This window comes from Mytilus californianus, unplaced genomic scaffold (assembly GCF_021869535.1).
Source record: "Mytilus californianus isolate M0D057914Y unplaced genomic scaffold, xbMytCali1.0.p SCAF_9, whole genome shotgun sequence".
NCBI lineage: Eukaryota > Metazoa > Mollusca > Bivalvia > Mytilida > Mytilidae > Mytilus > Mytilus californianus.
In genome coordinates this window covers 54,035,938-54,050,108 of record NW_026262745.1, presented here as the reverse complement: position 1 = coordinate 54,050,108, position 14,171 = coordinate 54,035,938, and the positions used below count along the sequence as shown (strand labels likewise).

Here is a 14,171-nt window from a genome sequence, read left to right as displayed (position 1 = left end):
GTGAAATTTTTTCTATAGTACTGGACAGGATAAAACTTTACTCATGTCAAGTATTTCTTTATTTGAAACAAAGATAAATTCTGCACATTTTTTTGAAAAGTGCAAATTTAACAAAGACTAATAGGGGAAAATCAATGGTGGTATTACACCTATACACATTGTTTAATATACAGAAGAACATGTGATTGTCATTCAAGTACTAGATTATTCTTTACTGTTAAGATGTAACGATATTTGAATAGGACATTTCCTATGAATAAGACAACCTTAAACCACTACTTTCAAGTTTCCTATATACTTACATGTGTACTTGATCTTAATGTACATGTACATTGATAGCCTGCAATAATTTCGATTAGAGAATTATCAATATCGAATATTGTACAAAACAAAATGAATGTTTACTGCATGTTCATTGTTTCAATTGGATATTTCAAATACAGTTCAGTGCAGGCTTACGGTAAGGTGCTTAACGTTAGTTTGAAATATTCATTTAACTTACACATAATCTCTCTCTCTCTCTCTCTCTCTTAAAATTTCGATATACTAGTATTCATTTATAACAATAATATCTTTACTTGGATTAAGACGTTGATTTTAAATCTCTCTCTCTTTCTTGAAAATTTCCAAATATACATTTATAACAATAATACCTTTACTTAGGATTAAAACATTGATTTTAAATATCTCTCTCTCTCGAAAATTTCCATATATACATTTATAAGAATAAAACCTTTACTTAGGATTCAGACGTTGATTTGAAATCTCTCTCTCTCTCTCTCTTGAAAATTTCCATATATACATTTATAAGAATAATACCTTTACTTAGGATTAAGACGTTGATTTGAAATCTCTCTCTCGATCGATCGATCTTAAAAATTTGCATATACACTTATAACAATAATACCTTTATTTAAAGATTAAGACAGACTCAAGATGTGTCTCCATTCTGTATCTAATTAATCAAAGTATAAATGCATGTAGTATGATACAAGTTCAAGAGTCTTCTTGTGAATTTTGTATTTTTTTCGAAATCGTGAGTTGTTGTTTAAATTACATATCTTCTTCTTAAAAAATGTATAATACTATTATACTTTTCATCTTTTGTATAACACAAACAGAGATGCGATGCATACAATGCACTGATATAACATTGCAGTCTAGAAAAGTTTTGTCGGAATGCTCTACCACAGTACCATTAACTTCATGTGATAGTTCAACCAAAGGATGTGCTGATTTCAAAGGAATTGTCGCTTTTGGGACAAGCCAAGGTTAATAAATTAATCAAATATATAATCAAAGTATGCACGTGCTGTCATATGAATAGAATTATACAAATGTTCTTAGCTAGCAACTACCAGTCTAGCAACTAATTATATTATTATATATATCATCATTCATAATAAGTTATTGTGTAATGTTTAAGGCTGAGATCACCCCGGCTTTTTTGGGTGGGGTTCGTGTCGCTCAGTCTATTGAATTCCAAGTAGTACTAATGTTATATGGACTGTTGTTTTTCGTCTATTTTTTCCTGGTTTAGCTGCTTTCTATTCGACTATTTGATTTTGATTATCCCTTTGTATATTTACCCTCATTATAAGCCATACCAGGTGTGAGAACGAAGAACCGCGGTAAAGTTAGAAATTGTTTCACGTATTTGTAGTCCATTGCCCCGTAAAAAATAGGACACAGTATTTTAGAATTTTAAACACCTTAGTAGTTTTCATGAGCTTAATGTGCGTTAAGAAAAATAACAGTTAATTATTAGTTAGCAAGCTTCTACACGTTTATGCACAGAACATATTATGCTGAAAATGACATCTAAAGAAGCATGAACATCCATGTTGGTGTTGTCCCAAAAACTATAACGGCATAGTTAGCCACCAAAGGCTACGGTATAAAAAGTGTATAAAGAATAGCTTCCGGTATACTGCTTCATTTTCGTCAACCGGTAATATCAAAGTTATAGCTTTATTATGTGTTAACTTGTAACATAAACAAATATAGTTATATTGGTGGAAAACAATATAATCTGATTATAGTACAGGTCTTCGAAACAGGAGTAAGCCTCGACGTGCTTTTCTTCCTGTTTTTAAAACTCTTACAAACCTTTTCATTTTCGACACTGTACATGTATTGTATCAAAATATGACCCTCGGATGTAAAACTTAACCATGATGATAACTGAAGTAGGTGGTATACGACACGTTCAGCTTAAGTACTTCATAAGGTCATTTTACTAAACAGATTATTGAATACTTAAAATATCTTGTTATTGATGAAAATATAAAAGTAAGTCTGAAACAGTCTCGTTTGATAAAGCACAATGATTATAAATATATTAATAACATCATTATATGTATAAAGTCTGCAGTATAATATTATATTTCAAGAGTATAGACAACCTCTTATGTGTTTTTGTTTTGTTTTTCTAGCAACAGACAGTGCCACTGTAAGATTCCGCTATTGTGCATTAGATTCCCGAAGTTCTTGCTACAATGTTTCAAATATTAACGACTTGACAAATGAGCCATCTGGAATCCAGCAAGCACTCATAGGAAGATTGCCAGCTCTTAGACGTAAAGGAATCCTATTAGGACAACCACAGGAGGTAGCTGGACAAATATGTGTGCAGGGACTCTCGGCACTCAATGGAAATAGCAAGCTAATTCCCAATGTTATCTTCTTTACACTATCTTTCATACTTACTTGGATAATTGTATGAAATACTTTAGACCATTGACATTTTATTAACCTATTCCTTTATTCGATAATTTTGTCTGATGTTTGCAACAATTTATAAGCAAATCACAGTTAGATTTTAGCAAGATAATATTGATGAATTCACTAGCATTAAAGTATTTTAAGATATCATATTATATTAGTTTGTTTCCAATGAATTATATATGCTAGTTGTATACTTGTTCAGGTTTCTCCACTTGGGAAGACACCCGAATTTACATTTATTTCCTCGTTAAGACATATAATTGTCTACTACCAAAATCTACTTCACTGAAACAATCAGACTGATAAATATTTGTATGTTTTAGATATTTTTTTTAAATAGCAAGGTCACCTATAGCCCACACGGTATTAGAGTGTATGACTGCATGCGTTATGTTCTCTACATCAGCAGATAAGTTCTTTGAGTTTGATTTAAGAAACAGAATGCATTCTTTGATAAGAAATATTAAGTATCAGGGGCGGATCCAGGATTTTTGAAATTCCATGAAACTGATTATATTCAACCGAGTGTTCAAAGCGAGGCGAAAAAAAAAGATTTTATGCTAAAAAATCATATAAATCGTGAAAAACATGATATAAAACTTTTTTGGCGACCAAAAGGAGGGAGTGACCGCCCTCTACCCCCTCCCCCGGGATCCGCTACTGAGTATTTTACTTGTAATTGTGTTTTTGAGGAATCTGCGACGAAATTTGCGAAAACGAGACATAGTAACCTATATTCCGTCGTCGTCGGTGAAATTAGTGTTTTGCAGTTATCATTTACATATAGTTAGAGACTACACTTTTAAGACATCGATAACTTTGGTAAGCCTTCATGGAATGTTACGAAACTTTGACATTTGCTTTTTCATGGTCAATAAATAGCAATTAAAAGAAAACAAATTCATTTGTTTTTATTTTCCGGTATATTACTGATAAATGGACTTAGTTTTTGGCAGTCAACATTACACTTTTACATTATAAGTATAGCAATCGCAGGGGAGTAACATCCGGATTCCGGGGAACCCTTTTTACGATTTGATTTGTCAACTCTGTCGTCTGTAATATAAAAGAGAGGCAAAAAAATACCATAGGGACATCCAAACTCATAAGTCGAAAACACACTGACAATGCCATGGCAAAAAAAGAAAAACGAAGAAAAGACAAACAACTGAACACAAAACACAACATAGAAATTTAAAAACTTGACTAACACGAATCCCGCCATAAAGTGGGGGTGATCTCAGGTGTTAAGGAAAGGTAAGCAGGTAAAGTAACTTTAAAGAATTCTAGCTTAATATCTTGATTTTGTTAATCGATCTTTAACAATCTATGTACCTTTGATATTTCTATAATTGGTGAAAGAAAAAGTCTAAAACTAGACTAGACTTAACCCCGTCATATGACTATGAGTCTATCCCAAATCAAAACTCTTGTCAGCGGTTGTTTAAGTTATATCACATTATTTCTTGTTTTGTTTTTAGTACTTTTCGGTATTGAAGATGGATCTTTGGAAGGCTTTGGTTAATTTATTCACGATATTTCAGGGATGTCGAACTAAACAAATGTATCATACTGAACAACCGTAACATTGACAGATTCACTGAAAAAAAACTGTTCATAATTATACAGTGCTCACATGTAAATATTGTCTCAATATGTGTAAATATTTAATACTATTTTCTACGAGTATTTATTTCAGTAAAAGTCTAAAATAATTTCTTAATAATAATTATAATAATAATAAAAATAATATTCTCTTATGGTTGTGGACTGTTATCTATGTCTTGCGTGAAAAGATATTTCTCGTCTCGTATCACACTCCACTCCACTTCAATACTTAATTGATAGGGGGTGCCGCTGGGTTTCTGTTACGCCACCCTTTTCATATAATTTAGATTTTAAAAATGTAATCTTTTCTCATATTGTTTGGGTTTCATGGGCCGATGTGGTGTGTAATGTAAGAGTGGAATACCAAAGTGTCGAAAGAGAGAAAATTGGTTGATAAAAACACAGCCGGGAACACAAAGAAAGATGACAGACGAAGAAGTTATGGGAACTTTATTGACCTTATCATATATTTCTGATACCCGACCTATTCACATATTTTCAAGCTTGAAAAGGTGACCTATTCGGAATTTCCAGCGGCACGTCCTAACACCTTGTATAAAGGAAGTGCCCCCTCCCCGTCCCCCCCCCCCCCCCCCCCCCCCCCCGAGAACTGCGTTAATTTTACATTTCCATTGGCTATTCGTTAGATCATTGACGACTTTCAAAGGTTAAGACGATGTACATTTCGTCCATGGCAACGGACATATGTGATTTCTTCAAAAATATACAAAACACTCACACTTTTTATCTGAAAATCTTCTTATTGTCAAATTTTATTAAAATCTGAAGCGTACAAAAAGTTTTAAAATGTCTGATGTTAAAATTTGACTCCGGAACAGGACATATGACGTCATACGGGTATGTGCAAAAGACTAGACTAACGATTCGCGGTATTTTTAATTTAACACAATGAGAGTGTTGACCATAAGAGAAATAGGTTTAACAACTCTTGAGAATTGGATATCGCTTGATATAAACTCTCGTTATTTAATTTAAATAGTAATAATAAACTCGCCGAGGCTCGTTTATTATATTGAAATTAAGTAACTCAAGTTAAAATCAAGCGATATCCAATTCTCACTCGTTATGAAACCTATAAATAATAATAATAATAATAATAATAATAATAATAATAATAATAATAATAATAATTTAGAAGTGTATCTAAACTATCATGGCATCAGCGTAACTACAAGTATTAAAAAAATGTTTAAGTGTATAAAAAGGCGTTTTAAGTGTATCAAGTGACATGATTAAATTGTCGGAAGAATGTTAAATGTCGCGGTGCACTTACTACATGTATTATAAAACATGTAAATGTGAATCAGTATAATCACTTCTCGACTTTCAACTAAATTATAAGCCTGGTACTCGAGAATATCACCAGCCAAGCAGACAGGACTCCTATGCGGTTATGTTATATTATAGCAATCGTTTTTTTTTTTTTTTTTTGTTATTTAACGGTTAATAGAATATTAATATAATTCATTTCACTGAAGTTTTTCTACCCTAAATACCAATGATCATAGTCAAACTTGGCATTCTTTTCGGAGTTTTTAATTTTTAATGCTAATTGAATTCGTTCTTAATCATTTTACATTCCCGCTGTATTGATTTAAGCGCCAGTGATGTGTCTTACGTAGAAGAAGAGCAAGTCTTGCGTTCTGAAGAATAAGTCTTGAAAGCCTGGTATCTTTGGTGACTTTCTTGTACCAAGACGACTAACTGAGTCGGATTTTAAACTTGTTAATTCTCAATGTAGTTGTCTACAAGCCATGATAAAAGGGCGCTACATGAAGCTATTGAGGCAGTTCATCGTGACATGAAAAAAAGATATTCTACTGTATATATATATACAGATTTAGCTAGCTAAACCTCTCACTTGTATGACAGTCGCATAAAATTCCATTATATTGACAACAATATGTGAACAAAACAAACATTCATAATAGGTAAACATGTCAAAGATTGGGGTACAGCAGTCAACATTGTGTTATTATCTTAATCACTATAAAAACAAACAACTATGTCAAAAAAGAAAAACAAAATTGCATGAAGACACTCTATAGACAAAGCACATTTTAAGCAAAAATGAAAGACAAGAATACAAAAAAAAACCATAGCACAATAACACAATGGCGGGATGTATAAATACCGAGCCACGCCAAAAGGATATTAACAAAAATGGAATAAACAGTAAAAGTTAAGATTATACAAAGACAAATAAAAAGACCGTTGTAGAATATCTGCGTCACAGATGACCGAACATAATCTTCTTTTCTTCGATTTTGACCTCACCGAATTCGACTTATCTCTTATTGCAAAGAAGAAAACGACGGGTTAGACTAGCGGAGCAGGATATGCTTACCCTTTCGGAGCACCAAAGATCCCTCACGGTATTTGGTAGATTTATCTTGCTCAGGCTTTTTATTTGTATGGTGTTTTGTAGACTGTTGTTTGTCCTTTCGTCGTCAGTTTTCCCGTGGATCAAGGCGGTTGTCTCTTTTTTCTCGTGGACCAAGGCGGTTGTCTGTTTTCTCGTGGATCAAGGCGGTTGTCTGTTTTCTCGTGGATCAAGGCGGTTGTCTGTTTTCTCGTGGATCTAGGCGGTTGTCTGTTTTTCTCGTGGATCAAGGCGGTTGTCTGTTTTTCTCGTGGATCAAGCCGGTTGTCTGTTTTTCTCGTGGATCAAGGCGGTTGTCTGTTTTTCTCGAAAATCAAGTCGGTTGTCTGTTTTTCTCGTGGATCAAGGCGATTGTCTGTTTTTCCCGTGGATCAAGGCGGTTGTCTGTTTTTCTCGTGGATCGAGGCGGTTGTCTGTTTTTCTCGTGGATCAAGCCGGTTGTCTGTTTTTCTCGTGGATCAAGGCGGTTGTCTGTTTTTCTCGTGGATCAAGGCGGTTGTCTGTTTTTCTCGTGGATCAAGGCGGTTGTCTGTTTTTTTTTCGATTAATGGTTTTTCGCCGTGTTTTGGTATTTTTTGCCTCTTTTTTCCCTATTTCATCCTGTTCCGTTTTCCTTTTCTTTCTCTTCTTTTATATTAACTTCAGTCCTCCTTATCTTCTCTTTCCTAGTCTAGTAATACATGTTGACATGTGCTTTACAAAAATATAAGCTTGAAAAGGACAAAAATTATTTCAGGACTATGAAATTCATGATCAATACCTATTTATAAAGGATTACCAACCGCAAAAACCGAAAACAAATCTTAAGCTAGTGTCTCACTCAATCTATGCCTTCATAAGATAAAGACATGGACACTATTTTTTAGAATGATTTTTCACATCATATATATATATATGCATATATATTCATTCGTTGTCTTAACATATCGACACATCTTTTCAGTATGCGGTCATTATAATTAGAAAAATTTAACAATTACTACGAGTTTGTATAAATGAAGTGTAAATGCAAAAATAAAAGGAGGAACAATATTGACAAGACATATCCTGTGATTATAAGCTTCCTGTACAAGTATTTAACAAACTGTATTTTACTTTTTAATTTGAAGAGAATGGTGTACTACATAATATTGAGTATTCTTGCATGTGTGCAATGTGGTGTACTGGCGGAAGACGGTAAGATACAGCCTGGTGTATGACAACTTTATTTTGTCATCCTTTAGTTATTGTTTGGGGCTGACAAACTACCGTATGTAACACGTTACGGAGAATAGTACATTTTATATAGTTTATGCAAAAATTAGTACAAATTTAAAAAATTGTATATCATACATAAATAAGAATATTATTATAAATGTTGTATATCATACATAAATAAGAATATTATTATAAATGTTGTCTTTGCTATCATGATTTCCTTTGTTTTAAAGCATTTTTTCTTAAGCGATTTAAAAAAAAATATATGCATTCTTTGAAATACTTTCTACATGTATAGTACCATATTATAGATAATTATAAGATTTATAAACTCTTGTATGAAATGAACAAGAGTGACAATGGAATGCATAGAGTATCTGTTTCCGGTAACACAATGAAAAATAATCACTAGTGTGATTTAAAAGAGGAAGTCCTTCAATTTCATCGGAAGGCAAAGCAAGCCATGCATTTTTCATTAACCTCTTACATGTACATGGTTGCTTTCAGACAAGAGATGTACAAAATCATTACTTTGATTCATAAAGAAAACAATAACAAAAACAGAAATTAAATAGACTATTTTCATATTACCGACTTTTGACTCCGGATTATATAATTTGTCGACTGGTTACCTTGGACATCATGGTACCAAGTCAGGTAAGAGCAAGCTAAAGAAGTTAAACCAAGCGTTCAATCGGTACAATTTTGGAGGAAAATTACCTGCCTATCATTTTTTTTTCACTACAAAATCATCGGAAAACAGTAAACTTTCCCCTCAAATTACACCGATTATATGTTTGATTTTACTTATTTTGGTTGCTCTTACTTGACCGAGTACCATGATGTCCAAGGTAACCAGTCGACAAATTATATAATCCGGAGTCAAAAGTCGGTAATATGAAAATAGTCTATTCATTGTATCATGCAAATAATGGAATATGTCAAATTCTCATATACCCCGGGTTTTTTTCAAATTTTAGATATACAATGTAAACAGTGTGCTGATTTAAACAATAATACAGCATCGGGGAATACAACTAATCTTTTGGAAACATGTCCTTCAGCACAACCGACACCGTGTAATGGTACAGCCTTGGGATGCGGAGAATTCAATGGGATCGTCCTCTTGAAAAAAGAACGAGGTTAGTAAAGAGGTTATTTCAGTAATGGGCGCATTACATTAGCGCGCATTAAGGGATAACTTGATTGATTTTACGATTGCGCGCAATAATTAATTGCATTTGCACATTTTTATTTTACAGATAATACAGGTGTATGTAGATTAATCAGATTTATATATAGAAATTTATTTTACTTTAAAAAAAAAAGTTTTTAATATTGTCATATTTTAGGTTAAAAAAAAACATCATTCCGATCATTTGATCGGTTGTATCAGAGACATATAATCATTTGTACTATATCTCTGTGGTTGTATCCTTTAAGTGTAACAGTAAATCTTTTATAAGAGGTAATCTTTCTTTATGAAAGAAATACGCTTGTTTACAAATTCCATGAATATTTTCCATGGAGTGTCGTTTATCAGATCTGAAACAAATTTCGGTCAATATGATATTTGCATGGTGTGTAGACAGAAACATTATTTTTAACCCCAGAAAATAAAACCCGCATATGTCAATCTAAAAGGTGTGTGTGTGTGTGTGTGTGTGTGTGTGTGTGTGTGTGTGTGTTTTACGCAGAAGTGAGAAAAGAATTGAGCGGTTATGAAATATTAGGAGAGGGAAGGAATCATTGTTATTTTTCGAAAGCTGTTTTTTTTTTCATAAGTATTTAGACCGAAATGTAAATAACACACACATTTTGATATAACAGATTATTCTATCATATTAAAAATATCAAAAAATTGTTAATAAAACTGTTTTATTACGACATTTTTTAAAACATTTTTGTGTTTACTTGTAAAATTAATGCGCGTAAATGTAATAAAATGCTGCACGCAAATGTAGTGATTTTTATGCGTTAATGTAAACGAATCTGGTGACATGTTTGTGACTCAAATGTTTATAGAGGCCATTGCAAAGTCATTGCAAAGTATAGTATGCATTTTTTTTAAGAATTCAATGATAAACAAAAATTCATATCTGTTGGGATCTACCTTAATACACTTAGAATTGATATCAATAACATATTTTATTTGTTATTAATCTTATTCTATTTATTTTTAGATTTGTTGAAACCGTTAACTTAAAATCATAGCAGCTAAAATCTGCATAAAAAGTTCGTTAATTTCTTTTTCTAAATTATTTGAATTAAGTACAATGTAATAGCATTATTCTAGTTAAAGAGTCGCCACCGTCAATTAGGGATTTGACCAATCTAATTAAAATATAGATCTCGGATTTCGTTATACTACGTTATACTACATACGAGGTAGTATAACGTAGTATAACGAAATCCGAGATCTATATTTTAATTAGATTGGGATTTGACGGTCGCCAATGTAATGAAGAATTACTGGCGACGCGTCATGTGGATAGTTGTATCATTGGCAATCATACCAGAACTCCTGATTAATATAATGAAAGATGAAAAAAATGTTCAATAAATATTGCCTTAGAATGATGAAGAGCAGCGGGCATATTGTCCAAAATGGTTACCATTTTTTCGTAAATTTTTATTATGGGGTATGTTTGAAGTACGTTAATTCCTCCGTTATTCGAAGCTATTCGAAGCACACATAGAGAGCAGGGAGGATGCAGAAGAATCCCCAATGAGTTAATGGAGATGTGTCAATAAACTACAACCAACCACCATTAAAAATCTCCAACCCGACACCAAGGAAGTGTTGGACACCGGGAAGTCTGTTAATACGGTGGAAGAAGCCGAAGTCCTCGGAGAAAACCACCGCACTCCTCGGCGGAAACCGACAAACCGAAGAGATATTTTGAAATTGGTCCCAACTGAGGCCCCCAAAAGTACTCATTCTAGTTTAGACTTTGGTCTGGGTACCAGAGATGTGTGTGAGAGGGTGAAAATCTAATGCATTGAAATTGCCAGCGCCCCGAGTGAGGATTGAACCCCTTACCTTCAGCTCCGGATGCAGCCATCGGTATTAACCATTAGGCCAAGAACCCACACAAGGGTAACTCGATATTCTTCTCTAAAACATTGGACCGGGTCAAAACAAAAACAGACAAGTTTTAGTAGTAGAAACAGTATCTTGCAGTAGCTGTTCTATAAGTTGTAAATGTAGAAGTCGAAACAGTAGTAGTTTTAGTGGTAAAAGTATTACAGATAGTTGGGCATTCGAAAGTACCATTTCTGTCGAAGAGGGTCACAACACAATACTGTTTATGGAATGACTAGTGATAGACACCATTTTAAAAAGGGTTTTCAGTATTTTGATAAGAAAATCTTCATGTTTTGGAGAAAAAAAATGAACAAACTTATAAAAAAATCTGCAAAGGTATCTTCATACTTTGTATCCTGAATTCAAACTATTATAGAAACGGGAGTTCTATAAGGGAAAGGAGATTAAAATGCGAAAAATTGAAAGTTGTGTTATAGTATACTAAAATGTTGAAGTTTACTCACAAAAAAGTTGATGAACATGTCTGTTTTTTTCTTTAATCAATTGAAACAATGGCTCACCATCCTGAAGGACTGTTTTGGGTTGATTTCTTTTATATCTAGGAAAGCATGGTAATAATATTTATATTCAAACTACAGGTGATTGTTAATCAGTTTTTTTAATATAACATAAAAATTTCCTTTGCAGTCACTCAGAATATTACCGTGAAGTTTCAATACTGTTCAGTGAGTGGTCTAATAACCTGCAATAATGTTATCATAACCAATGTTGGAAGCGATAGGTCAGGTTTTTTGGATGCATTTTTAGCAAGAGTGACGGATTTAGTAAGACATGGTATTGGATTGGGAGCATTTAAAGGAATTGATGGCCAAATCTGCATACAGGGACCATCACCAAATGGACAGAATGAAATGTTCCCAAGTGTAGTCATTCTAGTTATGGCATTCTTTTGTCAGATGTTTATTGTATATGCGCAAAACTTCTACTAAAACAATTTTATCATTTCTCTATCACACGAGGTATCCCGATCCGAAATCCACGGATGGATCCGAATGTTTGTTGATTTATTTGTTAATGACAAAAGTGTGAGATGTGAACATTTTTGGAATAAGTCATATTGTCCAATCTCTAATTAATCGAACCTGGATAAATCAATAAATGTCTTGCATTCATGATAAAAAAATATAAAGGTTAAAAGGAAAGTTGTAAGATCGACAATAATGCATAATTTTTCCTATATGAATTAACTGTAGACAAGAGATATGTTTTGACTGTGTGTAATTTTCTTTGATGACCTTTTTTAGTACCAGTATAGAAATAAGGAGATGTGGTATGATTGCCAATAAGACAACTATCCACCAAGGTTCATATGAAGTGGATGTAAGCAATTATAGGCAACCGTACGGCCTTCAACAATGAGAAAAACCCATACCGTGTGGTCGGCTATAAAAGGTCCCGACATGAAACATGAAACCATTCAAATGAGAAAACTAACGGCCTAATTTATAACATAAGAGTTTACGATGTACAAATATGACATGAATCAACGACAACAACTGAACTACAGGCTCCTGACTTGTGACAGACACATAATGTGGCGGGGTTAAACATGTTTGTGAGCGCTCAACCCTCCCCCTAACCTGGGACAGTGAGGTGACAGTACAACATAAGAACAAACTATAAATAATCAGTTGAAAAAGGCTGAACTCATCAGATGGATCATATAGAAATACATCTAACAAAAACACAAAGTGGTCGTGGACGCGTGAACGACAACTCAGTCCGATTATAAACTTGATAGTTCTAAATGTAGTAATCCACAAGTCAAACAACTTCGTCAAGACTAATTATACTGACTTATATCTCTACCAATTTTAAAGTCTTTGGATTTACCCATTCGCTACTAGAACGCTACATGGGGCTGTTGAGGCGGTTCATCGTGACCTGAAAAAAAAACTATATTCTACAGTATAAATATAGGATGTTTAGAGAAGATAAAACGGAATATGACTTAATTTCCGATGCTTATTTTGTAACAAAAGAATGCTTTGATTCTTAACGGGTGTCACATGTGAGGCATGATAACATTCCGGAGCACCGGATATCACCTTGATTTTTGATTGGGTTTGTGTTGCTCAGTCTTTGGTTTTTATGTTGTGTTTCGTGTATTGTTGCTTGTCTTTTTGTCGTTTTTCGTTTTTTGGCTAGGATTTTTTATTCAGTCGTTCAACCAAAAATTGTGAAAGGTTTACTACATTTTGGATTATATCAAGCGAATAAACAGAACAAGTGATAAGTAAGACAATTATTTCAAACTAATGAAACCTGCCTTTATAGTCGATAAACAATTTTCGGATGAGAAACACCATATGCAAAATGAGAATAGTAAAAAAATGAGAAGATGTGGAATGATTTTCAGTGAGACAAATGACATAAAAGTTAGCAACTATATGTCACCGTACGGCCTTCAACAATTAGCAAAACCCATACCGCACACAAGCTATAAAAGGCCCCGAAATGATAAATGTCAAACAATTCAAAACGAGAAAACTAACGGCTAGATTTATGAACAAAACAATAAACAAAACAAAACAAAAAAAATATTCAGCAAGAAACTACAACCACTGAATTACAGGCTCCTGACTCTGGACAGACAAATATAGAAAGGGGCGGGGTTAAACATGTTGCGGTCGCCCAACACTCCCCCTAACTTAGGCCAGTGGTGTAACAACACAACATATGAACATATATAATAAGAGTGCACATGCTGCAATGTCTCGCCTGTTTTACTTATGATTAAATTTATGTTGAAAGACTGTAATATAAAGGTTTTACTACAAGTATCACATAAACTTTACATTATCAATGATTCATGAAAACGATGTCAAGGTAATATGAACCTTACCAGACAGACATGTACACCTTACAATCATTCCGTACACCAAATATAGTTGATCTATTGTGAAAAGTAGCTGATAATTTGATATAACCACAAAAACCTTTCATTGACTAATAAACCATGAAAATGAGGTCAAGGTCATATGAAACCTGCCAACAGAAATGTACACCTTGAAATCATTTCATATACCAAATATAGTTGACCTGTTACTAATAGTACTTGAAAAACAGACCAAAACATAAAAACTTAACATTGACCAATAACTATGAAAATGAGGTCAAGGTCAG

The 14,171-nt window shown here is 33.3% G+C and overlaps 2 long non-coding RNA genes across 2 annotated transcripts; both read left to right on the top strand.

Annotated features, from left to right (window-relative positions):
- Window positions 1–269: 269 nt before the first annotated feature.
- On the top strand, window positions 270–2,876 carry LOC127715735 (uncharacterized). Its single transcript, XR_007988629.1, has 3 exons — window positions 270–460; window positions 1,122–1,271; window positions 2,436–2,876. It is a non-coding gene; the product is annotated as an uncharacterized LOC127715735 (long non-coding RNA).
- A 4,927-nt stretch (window positions 2,877–7,803) lies between these two features.
- LOC127715736 (uncharacterized) lies at window positions 7,804–12,727 on the top strand. Its single transcript, XR_007988632.1, has 3 exons — window positions 7,804–7,915; window positions 8,917–9,078; window positions 11,673–12,727. It is a non-coding gene; the product is annotated as an uncharacterized LOC127715736 (long non-coding RNA).
- The last annotated feature ends 1,444 nt before the right edge of the window (window positions 12,728–14,171 follow it).